The sequence below is a fragment of the Oncorhynchus kisutch genome, linkage group LG15 (genome assembly GCF_002021735.2).
Source record: "Oncorhynchus kisutch isolate 150728-3 linkage group LG15, Okis_V2, whole genome shotgun sequence".
In the NCBI taxonomy this organism is placed as follows: Eukaryota; Metazoa; Chordata; class Actinopteri; order Salmoniformes; family Salmonidae; genus Oncorhynchus; species Oncorhynchus kisutch.
In genome coordinates, this window is record NC_034188.2 from 62,115,032 (window position 1) to 62,129,597 (window position 14,566).

The window sequence follows — 14,566 nt, forward strand, 5'->3', positions numbered from 1 at the left end:
CTGTAAGTGCAACGGACACAGACCTGGAATAAGAGCTTTACCAAAACAATCTGGGACTTTTATTTTTGCACTTCAAAAATATGTATGACTAGCATTTTACGGAAATACTTTAGAGCTAAAACTCCAAAAGCCAGTGTCCGCTCTCCAGTTATGATGAAGAAATGACAATAAAAGAGGAATTGAGTCTTATTAAAGCTAAGAGACAAGGATACACCAGCCATTTCTGTTTAGTGAGATAATTAAGATTTTTTTTTTTATTAAAAAAAGAGATTGTTTGTACTTTAAAACCTCTACGGGATCGGTGTCCCTATACCAGGACGGTTGAGCTAACGTGTGCTAATGTGAATAGCATGACGTTATAAGTAACAGCAAACTTTCCAGGATATCGACATGTCTTATACGGGCAGAATTTACAGTAGCTATTGTTTGAGGAGAGTGCACAACAACAAAACACTTATCACCGCAACTGATTTGATACATTCACCTCTGAAGGTAAATAATGTACTTAGGATGACAAATCAGAGCAAGATCGGAGGGTCCCAGAGATAAAAATGTAGCATAGTTTTGTTTGATAAAATTCCTTTTTAGATTCAAATTTAGGAACTGGGTTCTACAGTTTGAATCCCTGCTGTCTCTGGCTCCACACCCACTCTGCCCGGCCATCAGATGTGTGAAAGTTAGTGTACAAGCTAATGATCCATCATGGGAGAGTGGGAGAGTGTAAACTTACAAAATGATATGGTAATACAAATGTATGTTCTCGATAGTCATGTACTAGAAAATGTATCAATAGACCAATTCGGCACATTTGATACAAAATATTGTCCAATGCTTCACTGGATGAAAGTGAAACTTTGCACACACACTGCTGTCATTTAGTGGCCAAAATTGAAATTGCACCTAAATTGCAATATTATATTATAGCCTTTCTCTTGCATTTCAAAGATGGAACAAAACGAAAACTAGAAAACGCATGTTATTTTGTTTGTATTATCTTTTACCAGATCTAAATGTGTTATATTCCCCTACACTAATTTCACATTTCTACAAACATGAAAGTGCTTCCTTTTTTTCTAATCTTCACAGGAAAATGCCACGGGCACTATCTGATGTGTAGAGACATTTCACTGCAGCTAATGTAGAAGGAAGGCTGTGTACATTTGCAAATACTATGCCAAATCATGTGAAGAATGCAACAAAGATGCAGAATATTCTGGCCAAGTGCATAAAGTTCCCTCAGCGCTCACAAGCAACTAGAGGTTGACATCGGCATGGCCGATTAATTAGGGCCGATTTCAAGTTTTCATAACAATAGGTAAATCGGCATTTTTGGATTCCGATTACATTTCACTCCACGAGGAGACTGCGTGGCAGGCTGACCACCTGTTACGAGAGTGCAGCAAGGAGCCAAGGTAAGTTGCTAGCTAGCATTAAACTTGTCTTATAAGAACAATCAGTCTTAAGATAATCACTTGTTAACTACACATGGTTTATGATATTACTAGTTTAACTAGCTTGTCCTGCAAATATTCAATGCGGTGCCTGTTAATTTATCATCGAATCACAGCCTACTTCGCCAAATGGGTGATGATTTAACAAGCGCCTTTGCGAGAAAAAAAATCGCTGTCGTTGCATCAATGTACCTAACCATGAACATCAATGCCTTTCTTAAAATCAATACACAAGTATATATTTTTTAACCTGCATATTTAGTTAAAATAAATTAATGTTAGCTGGCAATATTAACTTGGGAAATTGCGTCACTTCTCTTGCGTTCAGTGCAAGCAGAGTCAGGGTATATGCAGCCGTTTGGGTCATCTAGCTCGTTGCAAACTGTGTGAAGACCATTTTTTCCTAACAAAGACTGTAATTAATTTGCCAGAATTTTACATAAATTATGACATAACATTGAAGGTTGTGTAATGTAACAGCAATATTTAGACTTATGGATGCCACCCATTCGATAAAATACGGAACGGTTCTGTATTTCACTGAAAGAATAAACGTTTTGTTTCAAAATTATTGTTTTGACCATATTAATGACCTAAGGCTCATATTTCTGTGAGTTTATTAAATTAGAATTAAGTCTTTGATTTGATATTTGATAGAGCAGTCTGACTGAGCGGTGGAAGGCAGCAGCAGGCTCATAAGCATTCATTCAAACAGCACTTTCCTGTGTTTGCCAGCAGCTCTTCGCAATGCTTGAAGCACAGCACTGTTTATGACTTCAAGCCTATCAACTACCGAGATTAGGCTAGCAATACTATAGTGCCTATAAGAACATCCAATAGTCAAAAGGTATATGAAATACAAATACAAAAAGAGAGAAATAGTCCTATAATAAACTACTACATAAATCTTGTAATATGGGAATATTGAAGACTCATGTTAAAAGGAACCACCAGTTCCAGTTCCTTTTCTCATGTTCTGAGCAAGGAACTTAAACGTTATCTTTTTTAAATGACACATATTGCACTTTTACTTTCTTCTCCAGCACTGTGTTTTTGCATTATTTAAACCAAATTGCACATTTAATTATTTATTTGAGACTAAATGGATTTTTATTTATGTATTATATTTAGTTAAAATAAAAACGTGTTCATTCAGTATTGCAGTAATTGTCCTTATTACAAATATATATATATATATATATATGCAACTCGTTCACCTCTGATGCTCACAGGCAATGTGTATTGGAAGAGATTTCTGAATGTTCTTCGCCCAGCATACACCCCTCCAACCAGACATGCTTTATCTACTAAATTGCTGGATGCAGAGATCAAGTGAAGGTCAAGCAAATCATAGAGAAAGCAGACTGTATTGCAATCAGCTCTAATGGGTGGTCGAATGTTCATGGGCAAGGAATAATTAACTACATCATCTCCACCCCTCAACCAGTATTCTATAACAGCACAGACAAGGGACAACAGACACACCATTCTCTACATTGCAGATGAGCTGAAGGCAGTCAATGACCTTGGACCACAAAAGGTATTTGCACTGGTGACATACAATGCTTGGTCTAAAGTAAGAGTCCTACCCTCACATCACACCCATTGCCAGTGCAGCTCATGCACTGAATCTGCTCCTCAAGGACATCATGGCACTGAAAACAATGGATTCACGACAAGAGAGCCAAGGAAATGGTTAGGTATGTGAAGAGTCATCAAGTTATAGCAGCAATCTACCTCACCAAGCAAAGTGAGAAGAATAAGAGCACCACATTGAAGCTACCCAACAACACCTGTTGGGGTGGTGTTGTCATCATGTTTGACAGTCTCCTGGAAGGGAAGGAGTCTCCAAGAAATGGCCATATCACAGTCTGCAGATATGGACAGCCCCATCAAGAGGATCCTCCTGGGTGATGTATTTTGGGAGAGGGTGGTAAGCAGCCTGAAACCTATAGCTGTAGCCATTGCACTGATTAAGGGAGACAATGCCATCCTGTCTGATGTTCAGACTCTGCTTGCAGATGCAAGAGAAGAAATCTGTACTGCCCTGCCCACTTCACTGTTGCTCCAAGCAGAGGAATTTGCAGTTCTGAAATACATCAAATAGCGTGAAGACTTGTGCCTGAAGCCCATGCACACCGTTGGACCCCAAGTATGCTGGCAAGAGCATCCTGTCTGGTGCAGAGATCAACAAGGCCTATGGTGTCATCACTACTGTGTCACGCCACAGTAGTGGCGTGGATGAGGGCAAGTTTCTTGGCAGTCTGGCGAAGTACACTTCCAAACAAGGGCTTTGGGATGGAGATGCAATATGGCAGTCTTGCCAACATATCTCATCAGCCACCTGGTGGAAGGGGCTTTGTGGATCTGAGGCTCCTTCTACTGTTTCCTCCATCATCCTCCAAGTTCCACCAACATCAGCCACCTCAGAGCGCAACTGGTCCTTGTTTGGGAACACACACACCAAAGCACAGGCTGACCAATACAAGGGTTGAAAAATTGGTGGCCATCCGGGCAAATTTGAGGCTTTTGAGCCTGACAATGAGCCATCCTCAACAAAGTTGGAAAGTGACAGTGAAGATGAGGCCTCAGAGTCTGATGTTCAAGAGGAGGACATTGAGGAGGTCCAGGGAGAAGACATGGAAGCCTGAGAGGAAGACAACCAAAGCTTTAGTTTCTAGACTATAATTTTATGTATGTTGAAAACATTTTGGGGGGAATCATTCAATGTTTCCTTTCTTTTGTTGTTCAGTAAAATCATCCGATGTGAAGAGTCAACTAATTTGTTTTTTTTCTATTGGAAGGATTTAATCATTGGCAATTATGAATACTTATGATAAGGTAAAAGGTTTATGTTTCTGTCTCCATATGATATGGTAAATATATCCAATGCAAAAAAACATCTACATTTTAAAATGGTATTCATATTAATTTGCATCTATTTCTGTTAATTCCCACGGAAAATTTCCACCTCTGAATATTCCCAAAATATGCTATCCTACTCAGCATCAAAACACAGTACTCAACACAATAGCAGGTCATTAGGATACATCCACCTATGTATGTGGCATATTAAAAAAAGAGGCTACCGCCTGCATACACACCGCAAGCATCAATAAACACACACACCTTACACTGCAGATCTCAAAAAGGCCCACACACACACACACACACACACTCCTGTTAAGCCAGGCTGCAATCTACTGCTAACTACTGTCACTCACATAGGCCCTGTCAGCATCTCAAATGACACCATATTCCCTATATAGTGGACTACTTTTGACCAGGGCTCATAGGAGGCCCACTTTGTCTCAAATGATAAACAATATTTTGTATAGCTCTGGCCACGGGTAGTTTAATACATAGTGAATAAGGTGCCATTTGAAATAGCCCATACTGTAGTCCTGACTCGAGTTTATTGATTCATGTGGGATAAATGAGGCTAGATGCAAATCAGCCTCAACACATTCAAATGGAAAAGACTCATCTCCATACACAAAGAAACATTCTGGTATACAACACAGGCACAGTCATAGACAGATAGATAGTGAACCTGGTGCTCAGTGTCTCTGTCTATATGAATTCAGAAAGCTAATAAAGTCCATGTCTGTGTCCAAAATGGCACAACTATTGACCAGGGCTCTGCTCGAAAGAATTGCACTATGTAGTGGATACGGTACCTTTTGGGATGCGAACAAAGTCCATTTGTCACACCCTGACCATAGTTTGCTTTGTATGTTTCTATGTTTTGTTTGGTCAGGGTGTGATCTGAGTGGGCATTCTATGTTGGATGTCTAGTTTGTCTGTTTCTGTGTTTGGCCTGATATGGTTCTCAATCAGAGGCAGGTGTTAGTCGTTGTCTCTGATTGGGAGCCATATTTAGGTAGCCTGTTTTGTCATTTTGGGTTGTGGGTGATTGTCTATGTCTAGTTGCATGTTAGCACTATGGTTCATTAGCAGTCACAGTCGTTTGTTGTTTTGTTAGCTTGTTCAGTTTACGTCGTGTTTTTCGTCATTCAATAAAGGAATGCATTCATACCACGCTGCGCTTTGGTCCGCTTCATACGACGATCGTGACACCATTATCTCAGAGCCAGGGGTCAGGAGGAGCACAAAGTACCTCACTTACCAGCCAGCTATGACGCTACAGGAAATTAAAATCACTCTCTCGGAAACAGCCTATTAAATGCTGCTTTTCACTGAGACTCACCCAATCAGACCAATGCTAGTTTCCCTAGGCATACATACTGGTTGCCTCCCACATTAACAATGTTCTGACATACATAAAACTGTTGCCCTAGGTCTGGGATTTCTAAGACTACACCAATGCTGAATGCATGGCCAACATAGGCGCAAAATCGCTCCAAGGTGGTCAGATGACGAGGTTAAATGCTGCTTTTCACTGAGACTCACCCAATCAGACCAATGCTGAACCACTGTAGATACTGATTCTGAGAACTGCCATTCATACTGTTATGCATTGCAGGACTATTCTACTGTGGATGATCACAAACCTACATCTGAAAACTATTGTTACATCTCATTAATGGGAACGCTATGCCTGTGCCTTCCTGCTTGGAGACTAGAGAAAGAGAACTGTAATGTGTTGATACTAATAGTGGTAAGGGTCAAATACAGTTAGGAAGAATGAGTCCTACTGGCTGCCCTCAGAGTGTTTAAGACTCAATCTAATAACATTCCAACAAATCACATCAAGTCAATCCAAATGTTTTAGTGTATTGTAAACCAATCAACTCACTTCACAGTAAAATGAACACAGCTGTTCCTGTGGCTTACAGACTTATAGGTGACAAGGGGAACAATGCTATTCTTCCCAGTTTGTAGTGGTAAAATTTAGGGATGCACCGATATGACATTTTTGGCCAATACCGATATCCGATATTTTCCTTGCAAAAAAAAAAACAATACAATTTTAGCGGAATTTTAAGCACTCTAGTACAGTTAAATAGTTGAAACACACACACAAAAAAAGTTATTTTGTAGGCATTTACATATGTCCCCATTACCAGTAAAACATAATCAATATCTATTTATTTCACTTACTTGCTGTGTTGGTTCGTTCATTTGTTCATTCTCAACCAGGATTTCATCATACATGTCAAGCAGTGAAGTTTCAGCTCTGTCTGTCCGTAGCCTCTCTTCCTCGGTGCGCACTGTCACTGTGTCTGTTTACATCTTGTCCAGCTCCGTATGTAACATTTCATGTAAACCCTGTTTCTTGTCTACATCGAAGTAGCGGTTATTGTACCTAGCATCGAGCATGGTGGCGACACAGTAAAGCGGCTCAGAGAGAATTCCACCGATTCACTTGTTCACAGCCTCGAGTACTTTTGCAAGTTTTAACCCCACGGTCTGTCGTCAGTTTTGTTGAGTAGGCGTTTCAATGCCATGACAGAGGGTATCACGTCTGCTGCAGAAGCAGTTGATTAGCTTATTTCTCCAGTCAGTTGTTCAAATGGCGCTAGGAGTGTGTTCATGTTTCCAAGTTTCAAACATGTCCTGAAATGCCATTTAAATGGCAGCAGCAGCGGTATGAGAGGGCAATTAATTCCATTATCTTGGAGTAAATGGATTCGCCTTTGAGTTGTCTCGCTGAAATTCTCTTACTCTCTCAGATGACTGCTGGACTTGAACTTGTTTAGTTGTTGGAAGTGTGCGCTTAGTATTTTTCTGCTTTTGATCTGTGTAGCACTGTATTTTTCGTGGAGTCATTGTCGTCTACCTACATTATATAGGTACGCACGTCATCTACCTACATTATATAGGTACGCACGTCATCTACCTACATTATATATAGGTACGCACGTCATCTACCTACATTATATAGGTACGCACGTCATCTACCTACATTATATAGGTACGCACGTCATCTACCTACATTATATAGGTACGCACGTCATCTACCTACATTATATTGGCACGCACGTCATCTACCTACATTATATAGGTACGCACGTCATCTACCTACATTATATAGGTACGCATGTCATCTACCTACATTATATAGGTACGCACGTCATCTACCTACATTATATATAGGTACGCACGTCATCTACCTACATTATATTGGTACGCACGTCATCTACCTACATTATATTGGCACGCACGTCATCTACACACATTATATATAGGTACGCACGTCATCTACCTACATTATATAGGTACGCACGTCATCTACCTACATTATATAGGTACGCACGTCATCTACCTACATTATATATAGGTACACACGGCATCTACCTACATTATATATAGGTACGCACGTCATCTACCTACATTATATAGGTACGCACGTCATCTACCTACATTATATAGGTACGCACGTCATCTACCTACATTATATAGGTACGCACGTCATCTACCTACATTATATATAGGTACGCACGTCATCTACCTACATTATATAGGTACGCACGTCATCTACCTACATTATATAGGTACGCACGTCATCTACCTACATTATATATAGGTATGCACGTCATCTACCTACATTATATAGGTACGCACGTCATCTACCTACATTATATAGGTACGCACGTCATCTACCTACATTATATAGGTACGCACGTCATCTACCTACATTATATAGGTACGCACGTCATCTACCTACATTATATAGGTACGCACGTCATCTACCTACATTATATAGGTACGCACGTCATCTACCTACATTATATAGGTACGCACGTCATCTACACACATTATATATAGGTACGCACGTCATCTACCTACATTATATAGGTACGCACGTCATCTACCTACATTATATAGGTACGCACGTCATCTACCTACATTATATAGGTACGCACGTCATCTACCTACATTATATAGGTACGCACGTCATCTACCTACATTATATAGGTACGCACGTCATCTACCTACATTATATTGGTACGCACGTCATCTACCTACATTATATTGGTACGCACGTCATCTACCTACATTATATTGGCACGCACGTCATCTACCTACATTATATAGGTACGCACGTCATCTACCTACATTATATAGGTACGTACGTCATCTAACTACATTATATAGGTACGCACGTCATCTACCTACATTATATATAGGTACACACGGCATCTACCTACATTATATATAGGTACGCACGTCATCTACCTACATTATATAGGTACGCACGTCATCTACCTACATTATATAGGTACGCACGTCATCTACCTACATTATATATAGGTACGCACGTCATCTACCTACATTATATAGGTACGCACGTCATCTACCTACATTATATAGGTACGCACGTCATCTACCTACATTATATAGGTACGCACGTCATCTACCTACATTATATATAGGTACGCACGTCATCTACCTACATTATATTGGTACGCACGTCATCTACCTACATTATATTGGCACGCACGTCATCTACACACATTATATATAGGTACGCACGTCATCTACCTACATTATATAGGTACGTACGTCATCTACCTACATTATATAGGTACGCACGTCATCTACCTACATTATATATAGGTACACACGGCATCTACCTACATTATATATAGGTACGCACGTCATCTACCTACATTATATAGGTACGCACGTCATCTACCTACATTATATAGGTACGCACGTCATCTACCTACATTATATATAGGTACGCACGTCATCTACCTACATTATATAGGTACGCACGTCAGCTTTGACATCGGTGTCAAACTAGACATCGGGCCAATTCCGATATTGCCACCATGCTTCACCATAGGGATTTTGCCAGGTTTCCTCCAGACGTGAAGCTTGGCATTTAGGCCAAAGGGATCAATCTTGGTTTCATCAGACCAGAGAATCTTGTTTTTCATTGTCTGAGAGTCCTTAGGCGCCTTTTGGCAAACTCTAAGTGGGCTGTCATGTGCCTTTTACTGAAGAGTGGCTTCCCTCTGGCTACTCTACCATAAAGGCCTGATTGGTGGAGTGCTGCAGAGATGGTTGTCCTTCTGGAAGGTTCTCCCATCTCCACAGAGGAACTTTATCATTTCTTGGTCACCTCCCCTGATTGCTCAGTTTGGCCGGGCGACCAGCTCTAAGAAGAGTCTTGGTGGTTCCAAACTTCTTCCATTTAAGAATGATGGAGGCCACTGGGGGGGACGGGGGTTGAACTAGGATTCCAAACAAGATTCCAGACTCTCTCTCTCTCTCTCTCTCTCTCTCTCTCTCCTCTCTCTCTCCTCTCTCCTCTCTCTCTCTCTCTCTCCTCTCTCTCTCTCTCTCTCTCTCTCTCCTCTCTCTCTCTCTCTCTCTCTCTCTCTCTCTCTCTCTCTCTCTCTCTCTCTCTCTCTCTCTCTCTCTCTCTCTCTCTCTCTCTCTCTCTCTCTCTCTCTCTCTCTCTCTCTCTCTCTCTCTCTCTCTCTCTCCTCTCTCTCTCTCTCTCTCTCTCTCTCTCTCTCTCTCTCTCTCTCTCTCTCTCTCTCTCTCTCTCTCTCTCTCTCTCTCTCTCTCTCTTCTACAAACCCACAGCATTCACAGTCACAATGCACTATTGTCTATTAATCTCCCATAAAGCAGCATGGAATTACAGCAAAGACTCATACTAATGACATTATTAATACAGCACAGCACAATTATGTATTAGTACACAGTATTACATTATAAAACTACAGTAATAGTGTAATATTAATAGTGTAGTAGTAGTAGTAGGGACAGCATCCTGTAACCAGTCAGACCATGCTTAGCTTCAGACCATGCCTAAGGGTTGCATGTCTGACTAAGGGTTGCAGTCAGGTCTTATTAACGTGGGCGCTGACTACAGCGAACAGCCTGTGTCATGGCTGCTGATGTCTGTCTGATCTTACGCATGCAGGGCTGCTTACTCTGAGCAAGACCAGGGCTGTGGGCAGCTCCCCTACACACTGACCTGAGATCAGTTGTTAGCTGTGTTCAGTGCCCTAATAGTGCACACTGTAATATATTAACAGATCTGGGAACCGCTGTTCGCTGTAGTCAGCTCCCATCGTTAATAAGACCTGACTGCAACCCTCAGTCAGACATGCAACCCTTAGGCAGTAGGAACAGCATCAAACACAGCCTACCCAGTAGTCAAACATGCACGGCATCCAAAGTAGTCTCCTACAACCCAACATAACCTAGCACTGCAACAAACTTAAGCACATCTCACTAAGAAAGGCAATCAACATTGTGGAACACTACTGGACATCTATAATGTTTGATGCAGGATAGGAGAGGTACCTAGACATCCAACCCTGTGACAATACAATGCCAAATGATGAGCCATAGAATGACTTGAACATAGATCTAACCTGCTGATTCGCATGTTCCTGTCTGACAGTATGAGATGACAGTACCATTACCTAACATTACCTAACACTGAAACAACAGAACATCATTACCTTACATAACACCAAAACACAACATAACATTATTACCTAACACTGAAACATAACATTATTATATTACCTAACACTGAAACATAACATTACCTAACATACACTCTTAGAAAAAAGGGTTATTGGGCTGTCCCCATAGAAGACCCCTTTAGGGTTCCATGTATAACCCTCTGTGTAAGGGGTTTCTACCTGGAACCAAAAGGAGTTCTACCTGGAACCAAAAAGGGTTCTTCAAAGTGTTCTCCTATGGGGACAGCTGAAGAACCATTTTAGTACCTTTTTTTCCTAAGAGCTTAACATTTAAACATAACAAACATATATAGACATATATGATCAATTCTCCAAAATACTGTAACCTCTTCCAGCCACAAGCCCTGCCCATAGACTGCAGTATAGATGCCCACCTGCCACCGAGAAGAGCAAGCAGCCAGGAGCCAAAATGGAGAAGTGTGTGTGTGTGTGTGTGTGCCATCCCCCCCTTGTTATGAATAGAAGAGCCGGAGAAGCCTAGTGGTCAGTAACCACTGCTGTTCTTGTTCTGAGATTCATTGAACTGAGGCAGATGCCAGGCGAGATACTGTAATCAATTATTCAAACGCTTCCTTGCATCCATATGTAGCGAAAAATCCTGGACATGGCACTGCACTGCACTACGGTTGGCTGGGGAGAAAACCCAGAAAGACAGACAGCGAGAGAGAGAGGCTGAATGGGAGGATTGTACTCACATGAATTTCCAGGCAGCCTTAGAGAGAAGTGTCAGCATCCAAGTCCACACAGAGGGCTGTCCATTGTCTAAGTCCTACTTTGTTAAAACAGAATCCACAGAGAGAACGGTGAGAAAGGAATAAATGGGCAGGGTCTGCTGTGTTTGGGAAGAGAAGGAGAGAGAGACCGGGAGACGTAGGAGAAGAGAAAGGAAGGGGGGGAGAGGCGGGACCCATACAAAGACTGTTTGAGGATTGGCTAGAGAGCAGTGGGAGGAGTTTAGTTGTCCAATGATATATATCGTATGTAAATGAGATATAAATGATGTAGAGCATCCTCAGAATGTGATGGAGGGATACAGACTGTCTACTGCAATAGGGTGTGACCTTTTTTAACCACGCCCCCTGCCCATAAAAGGACAAAGGTCGCTTTTCACTGCTTCCTCTGGTCTGAATCAGGATGCTATTTAAGATATAAGGAACACATAGAGAAGCTGTAGAGAAGACAATGGCCAAGCCCTAATAACTGTATTTACCATGAATAAATGTAGCCTACCCATTGAGCAACTGATGAGGGGTGATCTTTATAGAAAATAACTCGGACTGGGATTCCAAACAAGATTCCAATTAATAGATCTAGGGGTTGGATAAACCCACAGTAGAAATGGCTTATCTTTATGCAAAGTTAGTACAGGATGAGAAGATGAGAAGAGAAGTGGAGGGAGTGATGGAGGGATGTAAAAACAGTAGAGCAGACCAGCTGGGACTTCTGTATCCTGAAGGGTGAAAGGCAAGAGGACAGGGTGGTGCTAGGGTTTGGGGGTAGGGATGGGGGTACTTGTGGGGTGCAGTGGAACATGCAAGGCGATGCTTTCAGAAGAGGTGTTTAAAAATACCTCAATCCACACACCGTAATATACACACCCAATAAGACCAGAGGTGGCATCCCAAATGGCATCCTGTTCCCTATATGGTGCACTACTTCTGACCAGGGCCCATAGGGTATGTACTGTAGCTCACTATATAGTGATGCCCTATTAAGGGAAAGAGTGCAATTTGGGACTCAGACCAGGATCATCTCTAGTGTTTCAACAACAAAGGCTTTGTGATCCTCACGATTCTTTTGTTCTCCTCCACAGCCATAAAGTTCTTCATTAATGGGTTTAGAAAACTGGTGCATCTAGGTGGAGGAGATAGAAAGAGAGAGAGGAGGGAGATAATGTACATGGTGGTAATAGGAGGTGTTGTGTTTATGCTGACACAGGTTTGGAGGGGGTGGAGGAGGGGTGGGGGTGGGCATAGACGGCCCTGTCAGGGTTGCATTGTAAGAGATGGGGTTGCTATGGAGACTGCATCCAGCCCAGATGGCAGCCAGACAGACAGACTCAACAGCAGCCGCAGATAGCAGAAACCAGACTGTACAGTAGATAACAGAGACAGACTACCGCTACACATACATAACATCTGTGTCCCAAATGGCACCCTATTTCCTATATAGTGTACTACCTCTGGTCAAAAGTAGTACACTATATAGGAAATAGGATCCCATTTAGAATGCAAGCATATAATGTTCAAGCAATAACTGTCTCTGATAATTTTACATAATGGAAGCTCTTATCCACGCATCTGTCTGTCTATTTGTATGCTTATCAAGCACAGGATTTAGAGCAGGAGGACAGCTTTCAATATATAATGTCTTTCTGGAAAGCTAAAGATTTAATATAGTGGTTTTTGGTATCGTTTGGTGTTTTTTCATGAGGACCATCACAAAGGTTTATCAAAATAATACATCACGACTCAAGTCACAAACAGTGCCACGTTCACTCCTCTCTCCCAGAGATCTCTGCAACACAAGTTAATCCCTCACCCACCCCCTGGGATCAGGCTGGCCTGACCTAGCTGGGGGTAGGCAGGGGGCCCCTATGCCTGGTAGAATGGCAGACTGGGGTGCATGAGTGGGCAGGGGGGCACATGGTGCAGAGGGGAATGCATGGTGTACATTCTGGGGCTTCATGCTGAGGCCCTGGCTGCCAGGAGAGGCAGGGTGGTCCCTGGGACTGGCAGAGCGGCAGGCTGGCTGGAGTGCAGGGGGTACATCCTTGGGGAGGCAGGTGGATGCTGGGGGCCACACACTGAAGCAGTTTGGGGAGTACTTGCTGGGTCCATGGCTCTCTCCCTCCATTGTGCTATGCCACCAGGTGCTGGTAGCTTGGTCTGCATCCCAAATGGCACCCTATTCCCTATATAGTACTTTTGACAAGGGCCCATGGCCTGGCTCTCTTCATTTCTGAGACTGAGACCTCAACAACTTGGTTTGGGATTAGTGACGTCCTCCCCACCATGGAGCTGCCTGCCATTCAGCCTGGCTAAGAGACTGGCTGTCTTTGTAACACTGACCCCAATAAGAGCAATACAATAGTGTTTGGTTGTTTGTCAAATCAAATCAAATTTTATTGGTCCCATACACATATTTAGCAGTTATTGTGGGTGTAGCAAAATGCTTGTGTTCCTAGCTCCAACAGTGCAGTAGTATCTAACAATTCACAACAATACACACACATCTAAAAGTAAAATAATGGAATTAAGAAATATATAAATATTAGGACGAGCAATGTCGGAGTGGCATTGACTAAAATACAGCAGAATATAATACAGTATACACATATGAGATGAGTAAAAGAAGAGGAGCACTTTAAGAAGAGGAGCACTTTAAGAAGAGGAGCACTTTAAGAAGAGGAGCACTTTAAGAAGAGGAGCACTTTAAGAAGAGGAGCACTTTAAGAAGAGGAGCACTTTAATACAAATTTCAAATGACATGATAAATGTAATGTAAAACACTTTAATTATTTCCATGAAATTATTTGATCTTAATACTGTGTATTTCTCTTTACAGGCCCTCGCCTGTAATTTAATGTAATTTCTACAGCTCTGTAAGTATATCTTCCGGCAAATATAATTTAATAGTACTGGATATGGCAAAGATAGTTCCAGTATTTTCCAAGGTAAAGATCACATGGGG

The 14,566-nt window shown here is 41.8% G+C and overlaps 1 protein-coding gene across 4 annotated transcripts in view; it reads right to left on the bottom strand.

Annotated features, from left to right (window-relative positions):
• The window catches only part of LOC109905642 (tripartite motif-containing protein 3-like), a 40,166-nt gene extending 28,430 nt beyond the window's left edge, over positions 1-11,736 (bottom strand). The window contains exon 1 of one of the 4 annotated variants that reach the window (XM_031790734.1): positions 11,569-11,736. The gene's annotated coding sequence lies outside the window, so the exon portion shown is untranslated. Of the gene's footprint in view, positions 1-5,131; positions 5,235-5,490; positions 5,604-6,515; positions 6,838-11,568 lie in introns of those variants that run through there. The other 3 variants (XM_031790737.1, XM_031790735.1, XM_031790736.1) reach the window with 3 other exon arrangements.
• Between the last annotated feature and the right edge of the window lie 2,830 nt (positions 11,737-14,566).